General features: G+C 40.9%; 1 pseudogene; it reads right to left on the bottom strand.

Moving 5' to 3' along the window:
- Nucleotides 1–519: 519 nt before the first annotated feature.
- The window catches only part of LOC140235965 (uncharacterized), a 44987-nt pseudogene continuing 17939 nt past the window's right edge, over nt 520–27567 (bottom strand).

Here is a 27567-nt window from a genome sequence, read left to right as displayed (position 1 = left end):
TTTAGTAATTCAGATGGGAAATGGCTGTACTTCAAATCTATAAATCGCCTACCACAGAAAGAGAGAGAGAGAGAGAGAAAGAGAGAGAGAGATGAAGTAAGGAAGGGAGAGAGGAAAAAAACACAGCACCTTAGTTACATGTTTGTGAGGAGATATAGTTCAAATTTCATAGCTTTGAAATGAAATCTATTTTTGTCGTTCTTCCTTCACGCTTGTTGTGCTGCTATAGTAAAAAGGATTTTCAGGTGCTGATGGAAGAAGGAAGGGGTAAGGAGGGTTGAACTATCTTTAAAGTAAGTTATGATGGCCTGTATAACACCCAATACACCCAACACTATCAACAGCCATTCACGCTCTGAATACTGTCTTTAGAACTGGCTACTGATCGTTCCGCAGTGATACTATCCAGCATGTAATCCAATCACCAACCATGCACCCTGTTCCCACAGATCACGACCAGACACTACGACAGAGAGATATCACAGACCAGATGAGAAAAAAATTTCATTAAATATTTCTTTCTTTATTCGTGACTTGTGTCACAGTTCAAACATATCTGGAAAAATAGGTTGATATAGTGACAAATCACTGTACCCACGCCCAAGTGACCGTCATCAGCTACACCAAATGACATCTCAGTACCATAGAAAACTTCTTTCATCTTTTATTTACTTTTTTTTTTGTAAAACCTGAAGTAACGATTATGAAACATCTCGATCATTCTTCGGCTCTCCGCCATCAAAATCAATACACAACTGCTTTCCCTCACACACTATCACACACCCTCTTGTGTCGCCCTCTCGAGTTCAGGCACTGTAAAGCGTTGTTCTACGACATCTCCGCCGATATCAAACGCAAAATATTCTCACCGGCAAAGACAAGATAAAAACAAAGAACAAGATATGCATTATATATCTCCAATAACAATCTCCCTCCAAAGAAGTGACATAAAAAATATGAATGCAAATTCATTTTTTTTTCTTCTTTCATAAAAAATTTCAGCTCCAGACTGATCCACTGTCACTCCATGGTCAATCAGTTTAGAAGGGAGAAACTACACAAATAAATAAGATTTTCTCATCCAATGGCAGTATACAAACATCATTCACAATGTAAAATGCAATGTAGGTATTAACAGACCTATACCACATGTAGCTCATGTAGTCAATTCAAATGGATTGTTTGTTAGAATACACTGTGTGCAAGGAGCACTCTCAAAAATCTTCAGAAATTGGCACCAATGACACTCACACATACATTTGATTGTTAGTCAACTCGGAACACCATTTTCTCCCTTCCTTCAAAACCTTGATTGAAAAAAAAAAAAGTTATGCAAATTTCAACTAGTACAATAAATATATGATTCAACATGTTTTCAGTATCACAAGAATGTGCCAAAAAAACTTGCCAAGAAATGTGATATTAAGAAACAAAAACATACATCACCCAATTTGCACTGGTCAAATTGGACCACAATCCCACAATTGGGCAGGTAAAACCGCACATTTCTGTGACTACGAAGACTTGGAAATTGCCAAGATGTGTGAAGAAAAATAGTACCAGTCTCTCCCAAGTACAAGGGGAGCTGAAACTCCAAACAATGCATTGCTGCTGGCATAAATACAAATTGCAAAGCCTTGTGCTCGGTATTAAAGCAACTGCCTCAAAAAATGGAAAGCTTGGGCGTAATCAAACCCATGTGTGTCTGTCGCCTTCAGTCATACAAAATCGACAAAATAAGTCTGTATAACGCACAGCAAACTCTTTGACATGAATTAGTTCACTTGAACAGAGCCAGATAAAGTTAATCTTTGTACAGCGGATACATACTGAATGTACACTTCTTACAAGATCTGCAATTAAGTATAATTATAATAGGAATATCATGTGAGGCTGAGAGAAAGAACAGGCACTCCCTTCTCACACAGTAAATTTACTCTTGTACATAGCCAATTAAATGATTTGTAAAGATTTCTCTTAAAAACCTAGGTAATTATAAAAAAAAAATACAGATGTCTTGCAAAACACTTTACCTACATCATAATTCAATCAGAAATAAGCACAGGTTTAAGAAGAGAAAAAAAAATGGGGGAAAAAAATGACATTGCCAAATTAAGAGATAACATAACAGCTGCAGGTTCTACATAGTAATAGCTTTCCTACAGAGAACATGCATTACGCATATTCTCTTGCGGCATTTAGAGTGAATACTGTCTCCTGTCAGACAAGATGAATTTACAGTACATCAGCTGTAGACCAGGAGTGTGGCCTCAAACAAAACTGTGCACATCAGACACCAACACAAAGTGACTAAATTCAACAGCAAAATACATCAACAAAACCACACCCAACTCACACCGTCAGAGACCACCCGATCAGAGGGCCGTCGCCAGCTTGCATCATCGCCGACGGCAACGGGAGGTGCGTGCATCCACATTTGCAAATTAAATAAATATTTTGCTGCTTTCTTTTGAGGCTTCTTATACTCAACTCACACTGATATTATTATTTTTTTAACATATTTCAAACATCAAAGGAAAGTATGCAAAGCATCGGTAATCTACTCAACACAGAAACAAAACTTAATAGTTGGTCCTTGCTCACTTGCATCTACATAATAGTATTCGATGACCCTTCATCCTCGCTTTCTCTCTCCCTTTCTCTCTACCTTTCTCTCTAGCTCTCTCTCTCTCCCCCTCTCACTATACATCAGCCTCACAGATTCAATACGTAGGACACCACTCATGGTCAAATCATGTCTTGCAAAAATTTGTAAAATAATTCTTCAAACATTACAAAAGAAAACAAAAAAAAAAAACCCAACTGGAAACATCATTGGCATGGAATCTTTGCATTGCCACATGCATTTTGACATACATATATCCATGGGGGTTAAAAAGAAAACAAGGAACATTGCCTGCTATTATGTGCACAGAACCCCCATGCATTACTTAAATATATTTGTTCTAACATCTGCATATATAGCAAGCCATGTGTAGTGTAACGCATCATTTCATCTTCAGAGAACTCAACTTCGACAAGTCAAAAAGCTAGAAAATCATGACATCGATTCCGCGATGCCACGGAATATCACATTTCCATCTTCGAAATGGCTATCTCCTGCTTGATAACTACTCAATAGGGGCACTACCATTTCATCTTCAGGCACAATGGTACGTAAAATTTGGGGAAATACACTGTACAAGAAACGCAAAGCACCACCGAGATCACTTTACAAGCCATGTTTGCTGTGCAGCAGTGGAATGAGAATCGTGTGCAGGTACAGCGGTGCAGAATACTGGCTGTATTGCTGCAGTCCACTCTCCCAAGAGCAAAACAGAAGCACAGACACAGTGAAAAAAAAAAAAAAAAGAACAAAAAATACAAATTCAGCACAATAGGCACAACAGGATTTTGGCCCTTGTCTATTGGTAATACCTCTTCTTCCCCATGGGAAAAACTCCCATTTTGGTGAGATAAGATATTTTTTAATGCTTTTCGTCATGCTCTACTTTTTTGCTTTCTGTTCTCTTTTTTAACTTCTCCATTTTCTGTCTTTGTTTTATTGTTTCGGGGGGAGGGGGTGCTAAAATCTCAATGCACCATAATAATGATCCATACAATATGGAGAACACCAGAAAACAGAATCCCCGATGGAAGTTACTAATACAATCAACAGGACACCATTACCCACTCATCTTTACAATGTGCTCTACCACAACAATTCAGGATTGAGCAATTTCTTTAGTGTCCCGTTTGGCTCTTTCCGGGTATGGGAAAAGCAGCCAAATAAACAGAGCGAATTAACAAAGAACTCAATCCAGTGTAAAAAGTTTCGACAAACAAAGGGGCAAATACAGAATAGTGGGATGCAGTTTCTCACACTGTAATTCCTAGTATGCTTTGATGCTATTGAGTATGATATGTAAAGTGATAGAAACACACACAAATGTAATTAACAAGGACTTGGCTGGAATCTACCGAGACCATTAATGCCCTTCCCTCTGAGAGAAATAAACAGCAAAAATGTGTCTGTGAGCTGTGTTACACTAGGATTACGCTGACACTCATATGCATACAAAAGGTGTCCAACCCTAGCAGAATGCATGCTGTGCCTTTCCATACACCTGCGAAGTAGTCAGCATAATGGAACGTGTGCTTTGTGTGCTACTTGGAAGTGGTTGTTGTAGACTTTGAAATCCAAGAGAATGTTCCCATCATTCCACATCTACACAGGAAGCATGCCTCATTCCAGCCTTTACACACCACACACCGTGCCCCATCAATGTATCGCCCTTCAACAGGTTTCACAATACGACACTCCCTGCCACCTTTCTCCTTGTCGGTACTTCTCATACTTTTGATGATTGCATCAAACACACACTCTCCTCGCTGTATAAAAAGTTGTAATCAATCCCTTAATCACAACTTTGCCATTGATTTCAAATCCATCTTATAATAAAGCTGTGACTGATATGGATTACAACTCTTAGGACCGAACTGATTTCAAATCTGTCAAAATTTGCCATTGATTCTAAATCAATAGTTAAAAAAATTAAAATTTATCACAAATATTAGGTTACCATGGAATTTGCAAGTAAGAGGTCATATTTCTTTACATTGAACTAATGAACAGGGTATCATTAGATAGAGATGACTCTTTACCACCGTAGTAATTTTAAGGCCACTGGGAATTCAGATTTGAAATATAAAGATACCAAAATTAGGTTTAATTTTGTGTCAGCATTATAACATTAATGCAATTCCTTCAGTCTGATCATAATTTGAGTTTGATTATAATATTCTGATGGATATTTGCAATAAATCGCAAGTTGAAATCAATCGCAAGTTTTTATGATATTTGAAATTGATTTTAATCACAACTTCTATAACACAGGGCCTAATACAAACATTCTTTCTGCCACACATTTGGTTTTGTTCTAGATAGCACACTTCCTGCATCAGTCATGATGTGAACAGGACCCAAGCAAAGCCATGGAGATTGGTGTGACTAGAGAGGCCGTCTCAAAAGTTTGTGAAGTGCCTCAGAACTATTTTACAGGCCAACACAGGCAACAAAAACCAAATTTTGCACATTATAGGTCTTTAGGGATTCTTTGGAGATTACTTTGGGGATTCTTTTCAGGATCATTTTCCTTTCCAAATCTGCTGACACTTTCATAATTTCTTGTCCAACATTACCCAGTCTTTCCACACTCCCCAGCATTTAACTAGTCCATGCCATCGACTTGCATTTGCTCAATCGCAGTGGAATGCCTTCTAATGAATGTTTAAAGAGTTAAGTTGGTAGAAACTTGGAGCACCCATTCTAGGCAAGCCTGAGTCCTATGTGGTCTCCTGAGAAAGCCTTGCATCTTGTTTTGCAACAGATAAAATATGAAAAATCATCACTTTTGCAATTATGCCCCTTCCAGAAGTAGTGACATGTGAGCATGTGTGGGCAGATGTAATGTATGGTGTCTGGGCTCTATTAGCCTTTTACATTTTCACTAGTTCGGGATACATGTTTGCATTCAAGAAATGTGCATATGATATCATTTTACGAAAGTTAAAACAAAGCAGTATCTATGTATTGCTGGCTACAAAGGACTATTATAGAGGAGTAAAGATCGTATTTCCAATTTGCTTTGTTCTATTGCCCAGGTTTTGGCCAGGATTTGCAGTGATTTATCGGGACTGAGAAACGTTGGTCGTTACCCTTCAATCCAAACAAAAATTCCTTGTACTTCCCAGGACAGAAAGGACATTCCAGATTGCATTTCACGAATCCCCTCGGAAACCAGTTCGTCTCTCTCTCTCCCGCTCTCTTGCTCGTTCCCACCATCTCTCTTCCTGTTTTTCGTTCTTTCTCTCTCTTTCTGATCCCTGTCCATCTGAAGAACAGGCTTAGCATGGCAAAGGATTGTACCATCTCGGTTATGCATCTAATCTGTCTCCTTCAGGATGTTGGCATCAATTTACCCTCTCCCATTACAAAGGGAAAAGAAAACAGCGAAGGATTTTCAGGAGATGGGTGGTGGGGATGGGAGCAGGGGGTTAGGGACAGAGGTCAAGCAAAAGAGTCAAGATCTAGGATATTCCAAATGTTGGGGGGGGGGGGGGGAGGAGGGGCGCTACTCAGGAGTGCTCTGAATGAAGACGTGACACAATCTACACAATGACATGAACCCGATTGTCAATAAATGATTAAGAGGTCTGATGGAAGAACTACCAATATCACTCAGATATACCTGAGAGAGACTCTCTCGATGAAAGCTCTGTAAATCATAGTCAAGACGAAGAAGAAGAGGAACAAAAATAAAACCACAAAGCAATCAAATACACAAGCCACATTTTGAAATATGCGGCTGTCGCTTTCGCCACAATACAGGTGCATCATTCCAGAGTACATTGTAAAAAGATTCTCCTGTTACGACAAAAAAAGAGGTAGTTGAAAAGGTCAACTGCGTCTCGTAGTTGCTGCGATGCGTCGTCGACCACAGCGCTCGCGAGTGACAGAAGAGGTGACCACATCTCATGCACGCCATTCGCGATGCAGCCACACCAAGGATGTCCTCCGTACCGCGCCACCTGGAAATAGCAGCACCACTGCGTCTCTTCGTGCGTCCAATGCAATGGAGTGGGATGGGAGCTCCATCTGGCTTTAGCGGCAACTTGGCGTTTGCATCAAAGGACCACGGGAGACGAGGGGGACAGCTCCTCCTTCCAGGAGATCGGGGCCGGAGCCAGCAGCCAAACCTCAGTATGCGGCCAGCGAGGGATCCTCCACTGGCGTCATCGGGTTGATGCTGCTGATGGACCGGAAGGAGCAGATGGTGGGATCACTCAGGAGCCGCGGGGGACCTCGATTGTTGTTGAGCGCGATGCTCTGCACAGGGTGGAAAGTGAAATAGGAAAAATATCGCAACAGTCAGACCAAAAAAAACACAAAACATACATATTCAAACTCATTACATTTAATATTCACACTTGAGTTGGGAGGATCTTGAAGACATACCAATTGAGATTCAAGGTCTTTTCACCCCAGGGACGACATCATACCTATACATGAACAAAATGCTACAAATCAAAATATACACAGTATATGGTAGCATAAGTGCTACCTTGGAATGATGCTCACGTTTTTGATCGCTGATCAGGTTCAAACATGTTTGGACAATTTAACCAAAAAGACATAAACACACCCAAACAACTGTAATGTAGACAATGTGATTTTCAAATACAAACATGCTTACTGTACCGGATGCATACTTCCTGTCATAGCAAGGACATGGTATGCGAGTTGTATAAAGATGAAGGCACATTCATACAAATGTACCAAAAAAAAAAAAAGATAAATAAAAGCAAAAAAAGAAAAGAATGAAAATCACAGGCTTTATAGGGTTCTGCACTACCAACACCACTATAGTGTATTCAAATTGTCTGTCATACACACACACACACACACACACACACACAGAATGTGCATTGACACACATGTGTGGTGAGTGGAGTATGTTCAAGACTATAATGATATTAAAGATCTGTGCATCTCTCATTAAAGTCCTCACTCACATTGCAGTTGTTATCAATTGCACTCTTTTTAATAACTTCTCAATACAGCAATCAGTCCAGCGACAAAATTTGACGAGGGGAAAGCCGGGTGTCAGTGTAAGGCTGTTCACCCTTCAAACTGCCACAAACTTCTTCTCCATTTACATCCCTGGAGGGTCATCACAGGAACTGCAGGTATACAATCCTCAGGTTGAACAAGGTCAGTGTTACTTTCGTTGCACTCGCCCTACCTCTAATTCTGCTCTCATTGGCTCTTGAATGAGCAAGTGAACCTGTTTGGACTACGTGCTCTCCACTGGGGGCCCTCTGATTAAATAACAGACACAGGAAGGTGAATCCCAGTAAAAGTATATGACAACCTGCACCCAGGAATAGAATATAGTTTTAGGTTTAAAGGGACACATAAAGGGCTCTTGCAACTCCTGAAATTTGCTCGATTGCAACTTCCCCCTCAGATTGTTCGAATGCAGATGCAGAAAAAAAAATCTGAGGTATCCATGCAGTCCAGGCATTTACTTAAACAGGCAAAAATTACACTTTTTTTTTGCAAGTAGTCCCATTGCAAGAGTGAGAATGGTTAACCTGACATGCTAAATATCTCAATGACAGTCAACAACCAGTACAGAAACCATCTCCTTCCAATATGGCTATGTCAGTAAATAGACAGTGCCTGATGACCTTCTTTCCCTCACACAAACAGAGTCCTATACTTAGATATAGGCCCTAATGGCACTTGTTTGAAAAAGAAGTCCCAATTTTGAACCATCAGTAGTTACTATTTTCACTGAAGTGAAAATAAACAATTTTTGTTATGCTTATCATTTTTTTTGGTCAGATATGTAGGCCCCTAGATGTAAAAATTCTGATTATCAGAGTAATCACAAGTTAGCAATTTTGATTAAGATTGGCTCTCCATCTAGACAACAAAGGTTCACTTTAATATGTCCTTTGTCTTCAGAATAGAAACTAACATTAATGAGAGTGTGGTACATGATTGGGTCTCAGCTGACAAACACATGAAATTTAATGTCACAATGTTTTCCGGCCCTCTCATTTTGTTTCAATTTATATTTTGTTATATTCCATATTTGAGGCAGCAATTGGGGTGGGGGAAGAAGGCAGTGAACACTCACGATTCTGCACTGCCTGTCCCTACTACAAAAACTGTACAGCCACGCCAGGCCTATATACGTAGTGCCGAGACAACACTCTCGGGCAGGCACAAGACAATAGGCGATTCCCTGCCCTGTCCACGTCCTGAATTGCAAATGGAAACCACCCAGAATGAGGCCGTTTCCATCCTCTGCCCAGCGGACAAAATTCAATCCCTGTGAAAAGGTCTGCTTGTATCACATTACCACTTGATGTCATCATCAGCATATGGCCCCACTCACGATAATGAATACATAACAGATCTCTTCCCTACCCCCCCCCCTTTTCTTTCACCTTTTCCAACAATAGGGCAATGGCATGAACATAATAGTGTTCTGATATGCCAAACCAACCAGGAAAACAATGGCGTCAGACCATTTTTTATGCATCGCATGTGTGTACAGTCCAGAAATCGTCTACAGGAGTTAAACACAAATATGCTATTCACTGCAAAAATAAGTGATATTTCCAAACATTTTCATTCTTACCCCGACAAAATACAGAGGATGGAAAAGAAGATGCCTGATACAGTGGTGATATACACAGGCTAATCAAATCTTTGTTAATGTGGGGAGGGGGAGCACTCTCATACAAAAATACTGAAGTCACTTCTCAAATATATCTCCTAACGGTAATCATTTCAATTCCATTTTCCCCCCAGAACTCTGAAACATTGTCATCAAAGGAAACTTGTTTTGTTTTGCTTTTTCCATGGAAATGGCATAAGTTCAACTTAAAAGATATTTCCTTAAAACTATTTCTTTTCTTCTTTTTTTTTTCAGTGAAACATTGCAAAACAATATGGCAACCTGATCTCATAACTTTAAGCACCCATGTTTCCGGTGCTGAAGCTTTGCCGCGTGCTTGAGGCAGAGTCAAAGCCAATCTCTTGGTTTATCATGGCAACTAATTTCAAGGCAATGATCTTCCCCAAGTCCTTGGCAAACACACTGACACAGAACACAGTATTTTGCCTTCTCATACTTTGCCTAGTATGGATTGTGCCCAAATATACACAGCCACCACGCAAGGAATTAGTCTCCATCCTGTTGTTTTGAAGAAGAAAAAAAAAATGTTGTACAAACTGAAAATTTGAACAAATACCTTAGTGTAGAAAGTTCTGGGGAAAGTGCAATGCACCTTTTCAAAGCACCTCAGGCAGAAACATTCTACCACAAGTGGTCATGATTTGCAGCTTATTTCTAGCTTGTAAATCAGACCAAAAAAAAAAAAAATAAATAAAGAATAAAAGCGGATGCTGTACGGACAATCGCATATGTTTCAGTTACTGGATCTGGGGAAGTACCAGTAAGTTGGTCTGTTGGCAATAACATGATGTATCATGTTTTGTCTATTACCTGGTATTTAATGGTTTGTGGATACAAGAAGGGGCCACACACAATACTAAAAAAATATTGTGGGCAAAACTGTCAAGGTTTTTTTTTTTTTTTTTTTTTTTTTTTTAAAGGAACACTGCCCCATATGAAGCAACTGTGACACAGATAAAGGTAAAATCATGGTTTATAAACAAGAGCTTTTTTCTTTGAATGGAGCATTGATCTTTTGTACCCCTCTAAATCTCTTTATCATACCTTTCCCTCATCCCTTACCCCTCATTCATCCCCTCTACCCTCATCCCTTACCCTTCCACCTTCATCTCTCTCCCTCCTCCATTCACTACATTACTCCTCCCTTCCCCTCACCCCTTATCCCTCCCACTTTATCTCCACCCCCCTCATCCCACTCCATAGCCACCCACTCCTCTTCCCTCTCCCCCATACTTACTGACATCATAATCATACTATCATATTAGTACATCATTCAGTTCATTCTTTTCCCCGATATACATAAGTAATTCTGTTCAAAAATACAATCCGACACGAAGGCTACGTTCATCATCAGATGCATTCTTACTCCAAACACCCAGAGTAAAACATGGGTATGGTGATCGTGCTTTTTCCGTTATGGGACCAAAATTGTGGAATCAGTTACCTCTTCAGTTAAGGGAACTGTCATCTACAGAGTTATTCAAATCCAAACTTAAAACTTATCTGTTCCTTTCATACTGAGGACTGTAATTGCTGTATGTCATTAATATTGGATCAATATTGTATTTTTAATTGATATATGTTGTATTCTTTATTTGGTATATATTTGCTTTTGTTTACCATTTTCTTCTTTGTTGAAATGTTTGAATATGTATATGCATGTAAATATATGATATTTTTTTCATTTTTGAAGCGCCATGAGCACTGAAAAGTGGACCTGTGCGCTATACAAGTAGCCACTATTATTATTATTATTATTATCACCAAATGTTAGTCAAATGGAATTGGTATACAACAACATGCTGCTACTAATGTAGCAATTTTTATGCAATTTCTATACATAGAATGAATTTTGCCTGGAAACCTCATTAATTTGCACATAATACACATTTCTCAAAGATGAGCATTGTCATGGATACAAGGCTCTACGGTACCTTTTATCATCAATCAACTTTTTCATGCTAAATTGTTACACATGACAAAGAAATGCCTTAACATTGATGATAGAAAAAAGTTCCCTCAGTGCACGTCACCATAATCATATTGCTACATTATACCACAGAATGTAAAGCCAGTAGGTTAAATGTTTCAACATGTACATGGTACACATATCTTTGAAGTACTATAGCATTGCAAGGGTATTGTTCCTCCTTCCTGACATGCTTGCACTGTGTGCGAGGCTGTTGAAACTGGCAATCAAAACTGATAACAAACATCGAAGGGATTTTAATTGCATGCAGGAAGCAGTGTTTGCATTCACTCGCACGAAACAGCACCGAGGGAGAGAGCTCTGCTCTGCTTCGCATAATGACAAGATTCGGGCATCGCGAGTGAAATATTTGCTATGCACTTCATAACAACTAAAAAAAAAAGGACCTACTGTAAACCCCCCCCCCCTCTAAAACACACACACACACACACACTCACTATAATTCTGGCAGCTGACCATTCATTCAAGCTGTTGCTTCCACACTTGCCACTCAATCACCACAGTGTACACACACACACACACACACACTTACATACACTCAAATACACATAAACCTACACACATACAGAAACACACACTTACACACATACATACATACACACATAATGGCACCCAAGAAGAGCACAATGAAAATAGGTTGCTAGGATTACCTACTATCCCTGGGCTGCTGCCAGGCTGCCAAGAAGAGAATGTAGCAGGGATAGGAAGGGGGGACCTGGGAGATAGCTCTGTGCCAAGTTTATCAAGGAGATGAGAGTGGTAGTAGGGGTGTGTGTATATGTATTGGGGGGGGGGGGGGTAAGGGAAAATGATAATTGATAAAGGGCTATTACATATGTCTGTGTGGGTGTCTGTGTGTACACGAGAATACACACAGACTTGTATGTTTGCCTCTGTGTGCATCTGTGTATAAGTGTGTACAAGGGTTTCTGCTTCTTTGTATTGTAAAGCCTTATGCTTGTGTAAATTGCATCTGAGATGTGATTTCAAATGTGCGTACAGCCTGTACAGGTCTGCGTTTGTGTGTTTGCTTTAGAATGTGCTGGTCAATATATCTTTGCGTGGCCTAGTTTTCATACGATCTGTCCGAGTCATGCTGTAGATCTAACTTCCTGGGAAATTATCTAAATCTGCCTCACCGATTCACCTCTATCTCAACTGACTGCATCTTTGTAGGTCGCATGTCTTTCATTGACATGTTTTGCTCTGATCAATCATTGCGTGCAGCACAAAAGTTAGTTCTTTTGAAGTTGACCAAGCTTTCACTTCAGCAATTCATATGGATAGCCTCCTGTCGAGGCAACAGCAAAATTTTACATACAGACTGCAAATTGTTCATTCAATCTATGCTCACAAGGAAAACAGAATACAGATAGACCTCCTCATATCTGTTTAAGTTGTGGAATGTAACCTCCTTTTCAGGCACCAAGTCAAGAATACTGTAAATTTATAGCAGGAACGGGCAGGCACGTCTTCGAAGAAGAGCAGCATCCAACACCTGGAAGAAAGACTAGTTCTGTCAGTGGTGGTCTCCTTTAAACAAGTCTTTGGAGGACAAAGGCCAGGATGTGCCAATTGTAAAGCAAGTTGTCAGGGCACCCACTGATCCCCTCCCCAGCCACAACACAATGCACTGCCATGTCACGGCACCCATGCCCATTCTACCTGCCTTTTGTGCATTTTAAGATGCCATAATCTTAGATGCCATCATAAAGAGGGGCACCGCATCAAATCATATACATGTTTATGATCAATGCTGCTAAGAATTAAATCCGGGATTCATTTTGAACATACTGAAATGCTTGCCATATACATGAATGTATGTGACTCACATACAGCTTTTTCTTTTTTTCAGTGGAAACATTGAAAAAAGATGAGAAGAATGCAAATTGTTTGTGGTGGCATATAATTGTTCCTCCGTCTTACCCCCCCCCCCCCAAAAAAAAAGAAAAAAAAAAGGTCACGAAACTCAACTCAAACTACAAAGACTGAATCTTTCAAGCAAATACAAAAACTGGCAAAGATTACAGTGAGTACAGGAAGTATCAGTATGGCAGTTACCTGCTATGTTTAACCTAGGGTGGCTTAAAGCATATATGCAGTCACAGGCGTAGCAGTACGACATAATCCCTTGGAGGCCAGTCAGTGGCTCATAGTATTAATGGAAATGAATGCATTTAACCCGCTGAGGACTAGCAGACTTTGCTACAACACACATTTCCTATAGACACCTACCTGAAAATAAGAGGGACTAGTCTTCAAAGGGTTAAGACATACTAGCCTCACTAAAGGTGGGTACTGTGTGATGCCTGTTGAAAATTCTGCTCCACTGTACCTGTCCTTTCTCTTTCTTTTCTTGGTATTATTATTTGGGGGGGGGGGGAAGGTTATGAATGATTTGTTGTTTTTGTTTTTGTCTTTAGGGGTCATTTTGTCTCACTTATGTTTTAGGCCTAATCAGAGTATGACTTAAATGGCAAGATGTAGATAATAATCCCTCCCTGGTGAATATGAATTGCTGAAAGCCTATATAGTGCATGTACGGAATACCATATTAAAAGCACAAAAAGAATTGACCCACAATGTAATATAGGGACACACTATGACTATGTCCTACACACAAACACACACACACACACACAAAGAAAAAAACACCATAACAAACATGCAGTGTAGGCCTATATGAGAACATACAGCTGACTTTACTGCAAACCATTTCACACTGCTGAAAAGCACAGTGGTTTAAACAGCCAAAGGATGACAGGAAAAGACACTACTTCATCAACTGCCAAGTTTTATTTGGCTATTACTTTTAATGTGCCTGGGTTGAGAAAGGAGTCATATACAGGAAATGGAAGAATTGTGAACACACATGCACACACACACGCACACACACACACGCACACTCATACACAAGCTAGCAGTGGATGAGTACGTGATGCCTGGCTCATGATGCACTATCAATAATTATGGCCCTGGGCATAATGTTTACTTCTTTATCTCTGCAGTGCTTTCTGCTTGCATGCAGCTCCCCCCATGGGATAATCGAGGGACGAGGGAGATTAAAGGCACACTCCACCAGTGAGCCGGAGGGCACAGGAGTGCACTTTAGCTGCTTTTCAATTGCTGCACATCCCTCCCCTTACACACATACAGCACACACACACACACACACACACACACACACACACTCAATTTAAAAGCATAAAGAGAAATGAATCCCCCCCCCCCCCCCCCCCCCCCCGTTAAACACACATGCACACACATACACACTTGCTGTGCTTCGTACAGTAAAGTACTCGGTACAATGAAGGAGTTGCTTAGCACTTCTGCTTCTCACACTGGCATTGGGCAAGCATCAATTGTGACTATTGATTTATACAAGACCAGGAGGTTTACCAAAGCCTCTAAAGGAAGACAGAGGAAAAGAAAGGAAAAGTGGGGGGAGGGGACGGGGAAGGAACGGTAAAAGCGACAAACCATGATGGTAGGGAGGAAAAGGCTAATAAGATGGAGTGGCAAACAGCACTCATAGGAGCACAAAGCAATTTGATGTCCATGTGGCCCCTCTCTCAAAGCTCCTAATGGCTGGGGAGCCTGGGCTGAACAGGCCAATAGACAAAGAGATAGCAAATCTGATTACTACAACCACCTTTGACTACCCAGAAGAAGGCAAAAAAAAAAAAAAAAGAATAGAAAAGAGAAAATAACTTCAGAGCCTTGCTGCAAAATGTCGGCCAGTAACACCCATCCTTGGCAAAAATGAAATCATTTTTAAGGGTCACATTCAAATATTATTCAGTTGTACAGCATGTTCCTGTATATGCTGAATATTTTGCAAGGTTTTTCTTTTCACGATTTCCGCGCGAGTCAGATGCTATTTGCGAAATTAAAGACACGCCAAAATAATTACTCTGATCCCGATATGAATGTGACGCACACATAGCTGGTATACATTTCTCCAGTCAGTATAGTACTCCATGACTGCGAATTTAACCTCTTGCGATATCGTCGAGAGGTCCCCATTCTAGAAAATTTAGACTCGCTGTCAATATATGGCATATATAGTATTTCAAAACACTCACATCACACCAAGGATGAGTAAATTCTCTTGTAAATCAAAAACGGGAAAATAGAACAGAACAGAGCCTGTAATGGGGATAGAGAGATAGATGGATTGACAGTAAGATTGACAGCCCAATGAAAAAATAACAATACTAACAATAATTTGAGCAATTGCATTGAAAGGAAAGAAATAGCTCGGCAAAAGCCAAAGCAGATAGTCATCAGGTATTTGCAGAATGTTGTACTTTTTTTTACCCTCTACAGACCATTTAATAGGCACCCTGTGTGTATTTTGACATTATGATAATAAGAATCATCGTCATAACACCAACAGAAATGATAATAATAATGACAATGACCACAATAATATCCATTTGATGTACATCCAATACTCTGCGGTAGTCCCAGTAAATCCGAGATCAATGGCGAGGACCATCAAATCATACTTGTACAAGTATGCACACATCACATGACAGAAAAGACAAAGCTTCCTTCTGTTACAGGGCAGCAATGTTTGAAACAACTTCCTCATTGGATTGTTCATTTTCTGTAACGCCCTATGAAATCTGGGACTCACTACAGCATACAAAAATTTGGTTGACTTTTGTTTTTACTAATGGATGCAGGGCTTTTAGTTCAGCAAATGTATATAAAAGAGATTCTGTGGAACACCCTGTGATATGTATGTCCTTGGTGTTGTTTACACTGTGCTCATGCTGTCTTTATAAAATTACATCACGGCTGAAATGTGGCACATAGCTTTACATCACGGCTACCCCTTTATCAACGTTTGCACTTGTTCAAAGTCTTAAATTAAAGGTTTCTATCAAAACAAAGCTTCCCTCGGGAAAAAAGAAAACTGTAAAACACCTGGGACACACACACACACACAAAAAAAAAAAGTTTAGTGTACAGTTGATAACAAAGAAATTTTTCATGTACAGTAGGGCATACCTTAGCATGCACTTCAGCATGTACAGAATACAGGCAAGTTTCTAACAGAAGCGCAAACTTTTAAATGAAACTTATAAATGCTTTGTCATTTATCTGGCTTTACCAAATTATATCCCTTTTTCATCCCAAAAAGAAATGCCGATGTTGGACCCGAGTTCAATCTGCAGTGTGTGCACATGTTTGGCCAAATGCCCCGGGCGTATTCAAGAATGTGAGATAACTGGCACACGAGTATTAACCACACAGTCACATTGAAACATACACAAGCACACACACACACACACGCACACACACACAAAAGGATATTTAAATGGCAGCCTTATAGATTCCGGAAAGCCCTAAATTACGGCCCTTTAAAGAGTGGAAGCTGGGTGAGGAAAAAAGGACAACAAAAAGAATTTTTAAAATCCACTATTCCCAAGGGTCACGTTGGACTGAGCAGAAAGCTGTGTACCTGCTCAGTAATTGAGTACATGGCGAAGATGTATCCACCTGTATGTAAATGAGGCTCTATTTGCCAAAAAAAAAACGGGAGCCTGGCGACGTATGAGGGATAAAGAAAAAGCCAATTGGGCATTGCCAGAGGAACAGGCTCTGGCCTAGTGGGCGAATCAAAGTCCAGGTCACACTTCTCAACAAAAGCGGCCCATATATTTTTTTTCTTTTCCTTTTCACTTCTCCTTTTTTTTTTCTCCCCCTTTAAACTGCGAGCCACACGACTGGTCTGGTGCGGACATGTGGCAGAATTAGTGAAAGGAAGCAGAAATTGGCCCTAATACGATATCTGTGACAAGAGAATTGCGGCCGTCTTTGTGTCATGCCGGTGGAAAAACACACTGGCAGAAAAGGGGAGACAGGCCCCTTTGTCACACACTTAAATACACAACCGAAGATAAAATGACAAATATCACCTCCACCCCCCCCCCCCCCCACACACACACACACATACACACACATTTAAGTTGACCACTTGGGAGCAAGGAATGCCTGATACGCTTAGCTTCACAGATGTCATATTCTGGCTTTTATATGACTTCTGCAAAGCAGAAAAAATCATGTACGCTTTCCATTTCTGTAGTGTGTGGGGGCAGTAATTACTGCATGGTCAGAAGTAACAGAAATGTTCAGCGTTTGTAACAAAATTTGCATTCCCATAATACAAAGCATCATCTAACGGCAAACATGCATGAAATGTACATAGCCCTCAAAGACCCAGTTAAGGTGATGGAATGTCGTCCTTGCCGATACTCACCAGTAATTGATTCACAAACGCAATGACACAATATTGCTAATGATGTTGATGAACGCATCTCTGATGGACAGGTTACCTTCATACATGATCAATGGCTCTAGTGACCTTTTACCACTGACATTACTGGTGTCATGAAAGCAACATTCAGTTATGTCACCACTTCCCAAACTTGAAGTCACACAGATCCTTCGCCGATCTATATGCGGAGCAGAGCACAAGAGTGTTCCCCACAGATCGAGGCATCTCAGTCACAGACGTCACGCATATCATTTTACGAACATTGATCAATTAACTGGGTAATCTATTGCGGGACAGCCCACAAGCATGCTTCTGGCGAGAGTGGGAGCGTCAAATGCTATTCGAATGCTTGCCAGCTGAGTCACTACAATTGGCGCTAGGCACCCCATACATTCTACTACTACCTTTACAGATAGTATGAGACTATCATGTCACTCACACTGCTTTAATAGAATAATACAGGCCTGGTCAAAGAATTGGTTAAGGTTAGTGATTGATTTTTTTTTTTTTTTTTTTTTTTTTTTTTTTTTGGGGGGGGGGGGGCTGCTCGACCCCAAATGTCAAAATGGTCATTATATTGGAGCATAAATTATATATTTCGAATTGTCACACTATTCAAAGATTGGCTTTGTGTATTTCAAACTCTTGAATCCATATTTTGTCGTGGCTAATCAGCCACTGCGTGTGAGACGGAAAGACTCAGGTTTCATTGTTTCACATCGCAAGTGCATGATCATTATAGTTTTCCTCTTCTCTGCATGAGTATGAATACTACTAGAATGGCTTCACTGCCACATTTCTGCAGATAACCTTGGGAGAAACTGCAATGGTGTCTTTATCACTATGAAAAAGGGAAAGATGAATTTTTTCCCCCTCACATTTAGAATTTTCCAGAAATCAACCTTGTGTCATTGAATATTTCCAATTGACTAAGGAAATGCAATTCACCATTCTACAGGGTAAATTACCAAACATGCAGTTAAGTGGTCAATGTATACCAAGTTGTTCCAGTTCTGCCAATAGTGGCAAGGCAGCAAAGCAGCAAGAAATGGATGCCCTTGAAATCCTGTTTGCAGTTATGCTTGCCTTTTTCCAACAGAATAAAAAGAAAATTCTGAATCAAGTCCATTGTCAGATCATTTTCTCACAGAATCTCAAGGCACTGATGCCTGAACATTTGATACAATCGTCTACAAGTGCATTAATATTTCGTTTTATTGCTCTCTCAGCATGCATGGCCCATTGTGTTGCAACTGTGTATGGCCAACTCCTTGGTACAGCTTTAACCCATTGAGGACAGACTGATTTTGCCACAACATGCATTTCCCATAGACACCTGCCCGAGTATACTCGGGACTCATCCTGATTGGGTTAAAGAGAGCACAGGAAAACCGGTATCAAGAAATCACTGAGCACTGCAGTACACACGCTGTACTGTGCAAACATTGTGTAGTGCTACTTATCTCACTAGCTATCTCCTTGAATGTGTGCCATTTTGGAAGAAAGTGGAATGTTTACCATTGGTTATGAGCAATACACATTACATAGCGCTGGAGATAATGACTCCCTGGCGAGGATCCCCCCCCCCCTTGACAAATCATATCTTCACAATATCTACAGATTTTGGCAGAAAAAGACACTTTCCAAAAAAAACCCCACAGCAATCTGTGGCAGATTCCTGCACTCTGATTGGCTACTGTCAGTTACAGGTGCGTGTCATGTTGTCTACCATTGTGAGACCTTGACACTACATGCCCTGCCACTCTTTAGTATACCACACCTTTGACCCCTAAACCCTGACATGAATGGTTTGATGTGATTCAATTGGTCAACTGACATTTTTGAGTATGATAATAAAGGCAGCTTATGACAATGGTGGTTTCCATGGCAACTGGCAGAAATGCAAGGATTGATGGGCTCTCGCTATATTTAGAGAGACCACTACTCAGCTGCATGTACATACGTACATGTTGAACGGGGAAGTCTTTTCTGCAATGGGGTCATGATTTACACAGTGTATGCAACAACTATGGTATGGTTGGTCCCCAGTTGACTGGTGTCAACAGATTGCATGGATGTATTAATTGCTTTCGTCTAAATTTGAATGAATCTTCAAGCTATATGTGAAAATGCAGACACTTCAGCACACACACACATACACACACATGCCAAGGTGAAAAACACATCTCACACACTTTTGTACATGCACAAAGGCATCCACAGCTGAACTGGAAGAGGCTACTGTCCTCATCTCCCTGGAAGAGATGCACCAATTCACACATTATCAGCATTATTGGCCTCATCAATCACTTTCTATGCCCCCCTCAGCCATAATTGCAGGGCATGGACTACCCCGTCCTGCCACATTCTCAGCAGCCAGCCCCCTTCGGAAGATGGCGCGCGCGGGCTTTCTGCAGATTTAGACATATCTTTGGAAGGAGTCACACGTTGTTTTCGAGCAGAAGGATATATCATTAGGTGCTCATCTTGTTGTCAACATGTCAGGCCTGATTAATTGCAGGTTGGGCCTGATAGTTCGCAGCCCGGTGCCCATCTCCCAATGAAAATAAAGCTGTTTGGATTTCTGGGCAACAAACCGCGGGGCGGGTGCCCAGCCATGGAACGTTGATCTTGTTACAGTAATGCACTCGAGTCGCGAAATGTTTGGAAGTTTTGTCTATACTTCAGCTGACAGGTTTTATACACATCTCCACCCGGCATTCCGGGCCAAATTGATAAATATTTCAGCACTCTGGATGTGGCACAGATTGCTTCCCACCGGCAGCTTGGCAGCTTGAACGGGCGGCGCTGCTGCGGCTAGGGGCAGCTGCCTGCACAATATGACGTGATTAGGGCTGCTTGGAGCACAAGAGGAGCATGTAAGAGAGATGGAGAGCGAGAGAGAGAGAGTGAGAGAGGAGCAAGAGAAGGAGAAAGAGGGAGAGAGAAGTGACCTGCTTTGACGGAGAAATCCTTCTCTGATGATGATCAATAGAGGCCCTTTCCCCGAATCTTGGCGCCTTCTGCATGGGTGCGCGAAAAACAAACACCACGTTGCCATCTCGTGATTGAAATTAACATTAGCGCATAATCCTCCACTGTCCGGATCCCTACGATGTTAAAAAATCAGTAGTTGTCTGCTTGCTTTTTTTTCTAACTGCTCTGCTCCATCAAGCATGCTGAATTTAGAGGATGTTGTGTGACAGCTTGACCCACTGTTCTGGGTCATCTTTTTTTTTAGCCAGCTATCACAGTCCTTACGAACCACGATGCTTGACCATCCTTTACACTTGGCACCACCTTGTTGCCTCTTGGAAACCTCCTACACTCTTACCGCCTAGCAGGACTGCTGATCACTGAATGAGACACAAATTTCTTTTTTTTTTCATACCCCTCCCCCCCCCCCCACTTTATCCTGGTCAAAAACAGAAAACAATCACATAATGATCATGCACTGCCACACATTGTGCTATTTTAAAAACTAGCATGGCCAAGAGGCCAAGAAGAAATGAACCATTAACCACTAAACATTTAAGTTGTGGCTGAAAGTTTCTATAAAGTCTGTTCCTCTCAAAAAAGATAACAGCAACACAATCAAATACAAAATAGACAAGAGAATAAAGAAAAATGATTGGCCCTATAAAGTGAAATAGGGAAGGGGAGAACTGAACACAATCGCAGCACTCCAATTATTTCCTACGAAGATGTTATGCTCACATCTCCAAGACTTCTTCCAAGATCAACTTTTGCGGTTTTCTGCGATCCTAAAGGTAATGTGAAAAATCACATCATGAGTATGCACAAGATTACACTGATGTCAACAAACATGTGTACCGTACAACCTTGGCATGTTTTTCAGACTTTCATTTTGATCGCCTGAAATCTCTTGGGGGTATGAGAAACTGCTCATGAGACAGATCATGTGGCTTACTCTGACATCACTTGCCAAATAAGTGATTTTACTTGTGGATGGAGCATTTTTCGAAAGATGTCTCCATTTTCAAGAACCCTTGGAAAAATGTGCTGTACAGAGTGTGTATACTAAAAGCTAGGCAGTGCGGTCGCATTGCTTTTGTGAACACATGAAAGGAGGAAAAGCACTTTAGTACGTGCACATATTATCTCAACTGAAATCACACACATACAGCCAATATCATTTAATGACTTGCCTGTGCGTGCCATTGTCAGTCAAGATAGGCAACAGAGAGTTGATATGAAAACAATACATGACCCGCACTCGTTCCCAGGCTTTGTTTTTCACCTGCCAGTCATCAGAACTAATATTTCCTGCAACTATACTCCATTTTGACATGAGGTGCAGCTTTAAAGAAAAAAAAAAGGACCTCAAAAAGCCCCAACAGAAACATCGAGCTTCAAAATAGATCATTTCTATCCTCTTGAGGACCTGTCCTGTCGTCCAGGAAAAACAAATTCCTAAGTATTTGCTTACTTTTCATACCCACAAAAAGAGACAGAGAGAGGAGACTGAAAAGAAAAAGACTTTGATCCGAATCCTCTCAGCAATTTCCAATGACAAACGAAACCTTCTCGGCTCTAATACAAGCTGGCAAATTGCCAGGGAGGGATCACTTATCTGTAATACATACAGCCACTATTGTCAGGCTGGCTTGTTTGTACATGAATGGCAAACTCTCCTTTTTACATCTTGCTATAGCGATGTTTTGTTTAGGGGTCATACACGTCAATAAGAAAGTAGAGGGATTTAGAGCGAGAGAGAGACAGATAGACAGACAGACAGACAGAGACAGGGACAAGTGTATTAAAGAAAGAGAGAAATGACACAGAGCAAGAGAAAGAGACACAAAAGGAGACACGAAAGATGATTATCGGCACCAGTGATCAATTTCTCTCAGTTTACCCTGGACAAAGAACAAAAATCAACCACCCACACATAGGAGCACTGAAATAAAAACCAGCTGCCTGTGGGTATCTTAATTAAAGGGGGAATGCAACCCAAAAAAATACATGTAGATCAAATAAATGCAGCAGTATTCATAGAACACATCAGTGAAAGTTTGAAGAAAGTAGGAAAATCCATTCAGAAGTTATCAGTATTTCAAATTTTGGTGCTGCCATCTTAAAACACACTCGTATTGAATGAGTTGGAGAGAGAGAGAGGGAAAAAAATGGAATCTGCACACAGTGTCGAAAATATGGACATCTTGTCATTTATTACGCGAGGAAACACGCTGGGCATGTACCCAAACATTTCTGGCTAGAGCATGGGGAGGCAGGCAGGATGACTGGCACCCAGGGGAGTGATTGACGCTGCCCACTATCTGTAGTATTTCACTCTCTTTAATGCCAAGGTTTGGGCTCTTCCTGCTCTGGGGTTGCGTTCACACTCGACCCCCAAACTGTACCGAATGTGACCTGTGCACGCACAATGCAACACAGATGACATTTCCAGGAGTATGATTCTTTACTGAAGACTCACCGGAGTCACAAGGGAGGAAAAAAGGGAGCAGCCAAAAAAAGGCCACTCAATGCAAGTGTCCCCCATCACACTGAAGACTACAAAGTATAATGGTAGCCCACAATCAGCAAAGGGTGTGACCACATGTATCTTAGCAACAAGAACCAATTTGCTGTCAGGATTTCAAGCAGTTGCCCGGGAGGCTGTAATTACTTTACTTAACTGTTTACTACCTGGCAATACCAACATTTGATACCAGCGTGAGAAGACTGGGTGTGAGAATTACCAACAGGCATTTCACGTTCACAATGAATGCTACGTTGCAACAAAGGTGACAGATATTCAATCCCCCTCCTATATCGCATAATCATGTTTAGACAGAAAGCTACCAAGGGAGGTAATCCTTGTCACTGGTAAACTCATGAGTACAACAAAATTGGATGCACTGACCACTACTGGAATCAGCACATGTTAAATGGGATGACAACTGCACAGCGCGAATGCAAGAACTCGCAAATATGTTTCTGAGCCACTCAGCGCAAAAAAAAATAATAATTGTGCGAAAAATATCAACGTTTACAGTTTATTGGTTCTGCCGTTGGAATTTCATAGAGAACACGTGGCGAGGTGAAAAAATGAGGTGGCTTTGATGCATACGTACTGTAATGCTTTTTGCATCATTCATTGGAGGCCACAGAGGATGAGTGAAAAAGTGCATAAGACAGGTTGTGCCTTCTGCCCATGCTATATCAATCCCAGATCAGTCCCTGAATAACCTTAATGGCTTATCTCTCCTTACCCTTCCCTAGCCTGGTTGCTAAAATAATCACTGTGTTGGCCTTGAGAGCAGACTAGGAGGCCATGCTGGTGCACAGGAATAAACATGTACTGAGACTGTTCCTGATTGGGGCCATGTCTACATTATTACCTCCACTACCTTATTCTGTCTTCATAATTATACCCACCAATAGACTATACTTATGATGTTATGCAATGTGATTTGTTTGACTAGTTGTTGGACGATAACCCAAAATATATGAAATGGACTTTGTACGCCATAAAACTGCTAAAATTGTTTGTACCTAGTGCAGGGAGAAAGAAAGAAAGAAAGAAAGACTATCTATAGAAACACAAGTTTCAAGCAAAAACATTGCTTTCAATAGCTACATAAACAGCCCCACAACAATGACCGAAATATCGACTTTTACCTGAATGCCTGTCACACACACACAGGTGCAGTGAATGAGTGTTTTTCACTCCAGCCACATTTCAGACAAAGCGGGCATTCTGTCTTTATTTTTGCGCCCACAAAGCAAGCGTAAAATCTATAAGTGGGTATAAAGATCTATTGTATGCCTCTGCTACACAGCCGAGTGAGACCCTGGATCGAGCAGCCAAGGCCAGCCCACAGTACGCTGCTAATGGACACGTTGGAGGGAGGGAGGGGAGGAAGGGGAGAAAGAAGCGGAGGGTAAAACTAAAGAAAAGAACTGTATTTGCAGTCGTCATGGCCAACTGCTTATAAAGTAGAAAACAGGTCAGAGTCAAATTCTAATTATGGAGATACGCTTATGCAAGTGTCTCAGACACGGGCCATCAGTGCAACCACAGTAACAAATGCAGTAAAAAATGTAAACCTACAGGTACTAGATCCAATGATGTCATAATCTGTTTCTGATGCATGCGTGCGACCTGTCACACATCCTGTAAGTGTTATCGGTGTAAAAATATAATACAAACACATAAGGACTTCGCACACGGTGCCAGTGAGTCGATAGCTACGTTCCCGGTGTTACGTAGCCCTGGGCATCGAGGGACTAATGAGGTTCTGCCTTGTTCTTCTGCACCCACACCTATCATACTTAATTCATGCAGGTAGGTCCCGCAAGTAAATGGCTCACTAGATGTTACGGATCAGGGTACAACGAAAGTGTTTGCAAACTTGTAGATTACATCACCTCCTGAGATATGTCATGGTATAGATATGCTATAGACAATCATTTCAAGCCATTGTATCTACGATAAAAGAAGCAACAATTTGTCACAAAGCATTCTGAGGATTTTTTTTTTTCTTGTAAGTTGTACAATCTGGAAACAAGTTGGCATTCAATGAAGTAAAATACACTCTTGAATGCTCTTAACGAATGATAAATGAGATGACTGCGTGGTTGCCATTAACATATTCCACATTTGCAACACATAATTTTAATCTAAATAGGGCATAGAGATGCATCATTACAACCTTCGGGCATTTCCTGGAAAGCTCCATGCATTATAGATCAATATCATTACAACACCCACAGCACCAGGAAACTTCATCAAAATATGAAACGACTCCCCTGGGCATACACAGAGGTTATAATACAAGTAGAAGCAATAGCAATGACAATACCACCCACAGAGTAATAACTAGCATTGATAATAATGATTATGATGGCAATGATTACCTCAAAATCAACAATGAAAACAACAAAAAACTAGAACTATCACTCATACCCCCACCTAACACTGAGGGGGTTTGTTCAGCCAGCAATTACATACATGTACTTTGTATACATTTTACTGAAAAACTGAACCACACAGAAACATTCATAGCAGGAGACTCTAATAACACTCTAAAAAAGGATGCAGGAAAATATAATTTAGGTTTGTCACATCCTGTGGATGTTGGAATACAAGACTACCGCAGAGAGAGTTGCTAACTGTTTGACAACCAAAATCCATTACCTGCTGCATGCGCTGCTTGGAGGAGGAAATGAAAACGACAAAGGAGGCAAATGCATTCACGTGTAACACTCCCCCCTTTGCCATACCATTACCAAACCACCTGAAGTTATATCAGGGCGAGCTGGAAAATAGCACTACTAACAACAAATGAGAATCATCATCTACATCCGTAAATTCATGGCAAAGATATATTTGGGTACTAAATGACTGATGGCCAGAAGGGATCTTAGACTAGCGCCGTCTCAGAAGAGACAGATACATATCAGTATGAGCGAAGAAGCCAAAATCGATCTCTGCCCCTTATGAATTCAGCGACGAAGAAAGGTGAACAAGAACTGGTACACGTACTGGAACTTCTCTATGATCAATCAAGCATCCTTCATGACAAATTAATGCAAAAGACCTGGATGCTGTTCAGTCTTTGGGGCTTAACTTGCACAGCATTCTCCTTTCTGCAGATTACGAAATTTGGCACGTCAGTCAGACTTTAGACGTCCATTCTCAGTTTGAGTTTATGAGGCATATCAGCAGCAACATCTTATTCATTATTACGTACGACCCCACTAACCTTAGGCATTAGTGCTCCAAGGTAAGTCATCTTTACACCTTAGGAAGGTAGACAAACAAGGTATAGTCAACTTGTTGTGGCAGTACATCAGTACATCAGGGGATAGGGTGGGTGAAGAAACAGAGTGAAGAAGTAGGAGCCATTCCCCCCCCCCCCCCCCCATTGTGTTTGCCCCAACCATGAATCATTGATTCACTGCACCATACAACACAGGTTGTAATCTGCTCCCAAGCATAGTGAGAGGGTTTTCAGACTGATCAAAGATTTGTAATCACGTTTTTTACTGCATTCCTACACACATTCATATCATTGCATGTAGAAACTGACAGGAGTCCCCACACTGACCAATAAGTGCAAACGACATTCATCATGCAAGTTCACTTTCAGACTTTGAGGCAAAAACTACTTCATTAGCTATATGTAGCGTGAAATGAGCTACTGAGAAACTGCACAGGCCTACAAGCAAATCTTCACGTTGACAGACATATTGTTATGATGATGTGAAAGAGCTCATTGGGAGGCGTTATCTTGACAGGAAGGGTTACAGCAAGCCCCCCTCCCATCTCCTCCTTTCCTATTGAACCAAGATACCCAATACCCCATTCACACTGACAAAGGGTGGTCTGTACAGGATCAACACTTTTCTTGGAGTTCACTGCTATGAGGCATTCTGACCTAAACTCTTTGGCAAGGAGAAGAGAGCAATGTTTTGTATAGATCATAGACTCATTACAAATGCAGTCTTACCATGCCCAGTCAGTTTTGGTGACAAAGATCTGCAAGATCAATTTTCTGGTGTGAACAGGGTCAAAGGGTCTTGGCATGCGGTTGTACATTCTCCTGGAAGCACATTTCCACTCAAAAGGCACAAACCGTGGGCTGTCAAAAGCGAGCTTTAGTCACGTCTGAACATCCGTTTTCAGTGCCTGGCCAGTCACGTCTAGCAGAATGTGGCATACCAGCGTGTTTTATTATTTCTTATACTTTTTTTTTTTTTAAACCATCACTTCTACAAGAGCACTGCCTCCTTCTACTAATGTTTGCCCGATTTCCTTTAGAAACATTCAACACAATTTGACCGTCTACCTATTGAACGCTCCTTTATTTGACAAGAAGGTGTTCACTCATTACATACAGTGTAAATGTTTTTTTCTTTGTGTGTGTGTGTGTGTGTGTGTGTGTAATACGTCATGCATCAATGTAGCCTCTACTACTTTAATAAAAAAAAAAAATCAATTAAAAGGCATGGCAGCAAAGGAGAATGGATACATACAGGATATG

The sequence above is a fragment of the Diadema setosum genome, chromosome 1, assembly GCF_964275005.1.
Source record: "Diadema setosum chromosome 1, eeDiaSeto1, whole genome shotgun sequence".
NCBI classification, from domain to species: Eukaryota; Metazoa; Echinodermata; class Echinoidea; order Diadematoida; family Diadematidae; genus Diadema; species Diadema setosum.
Note: the sequence above shows the minus strand (reverse complement) of the source record. Positions and strands in the feature narration are given on the sequence as shown.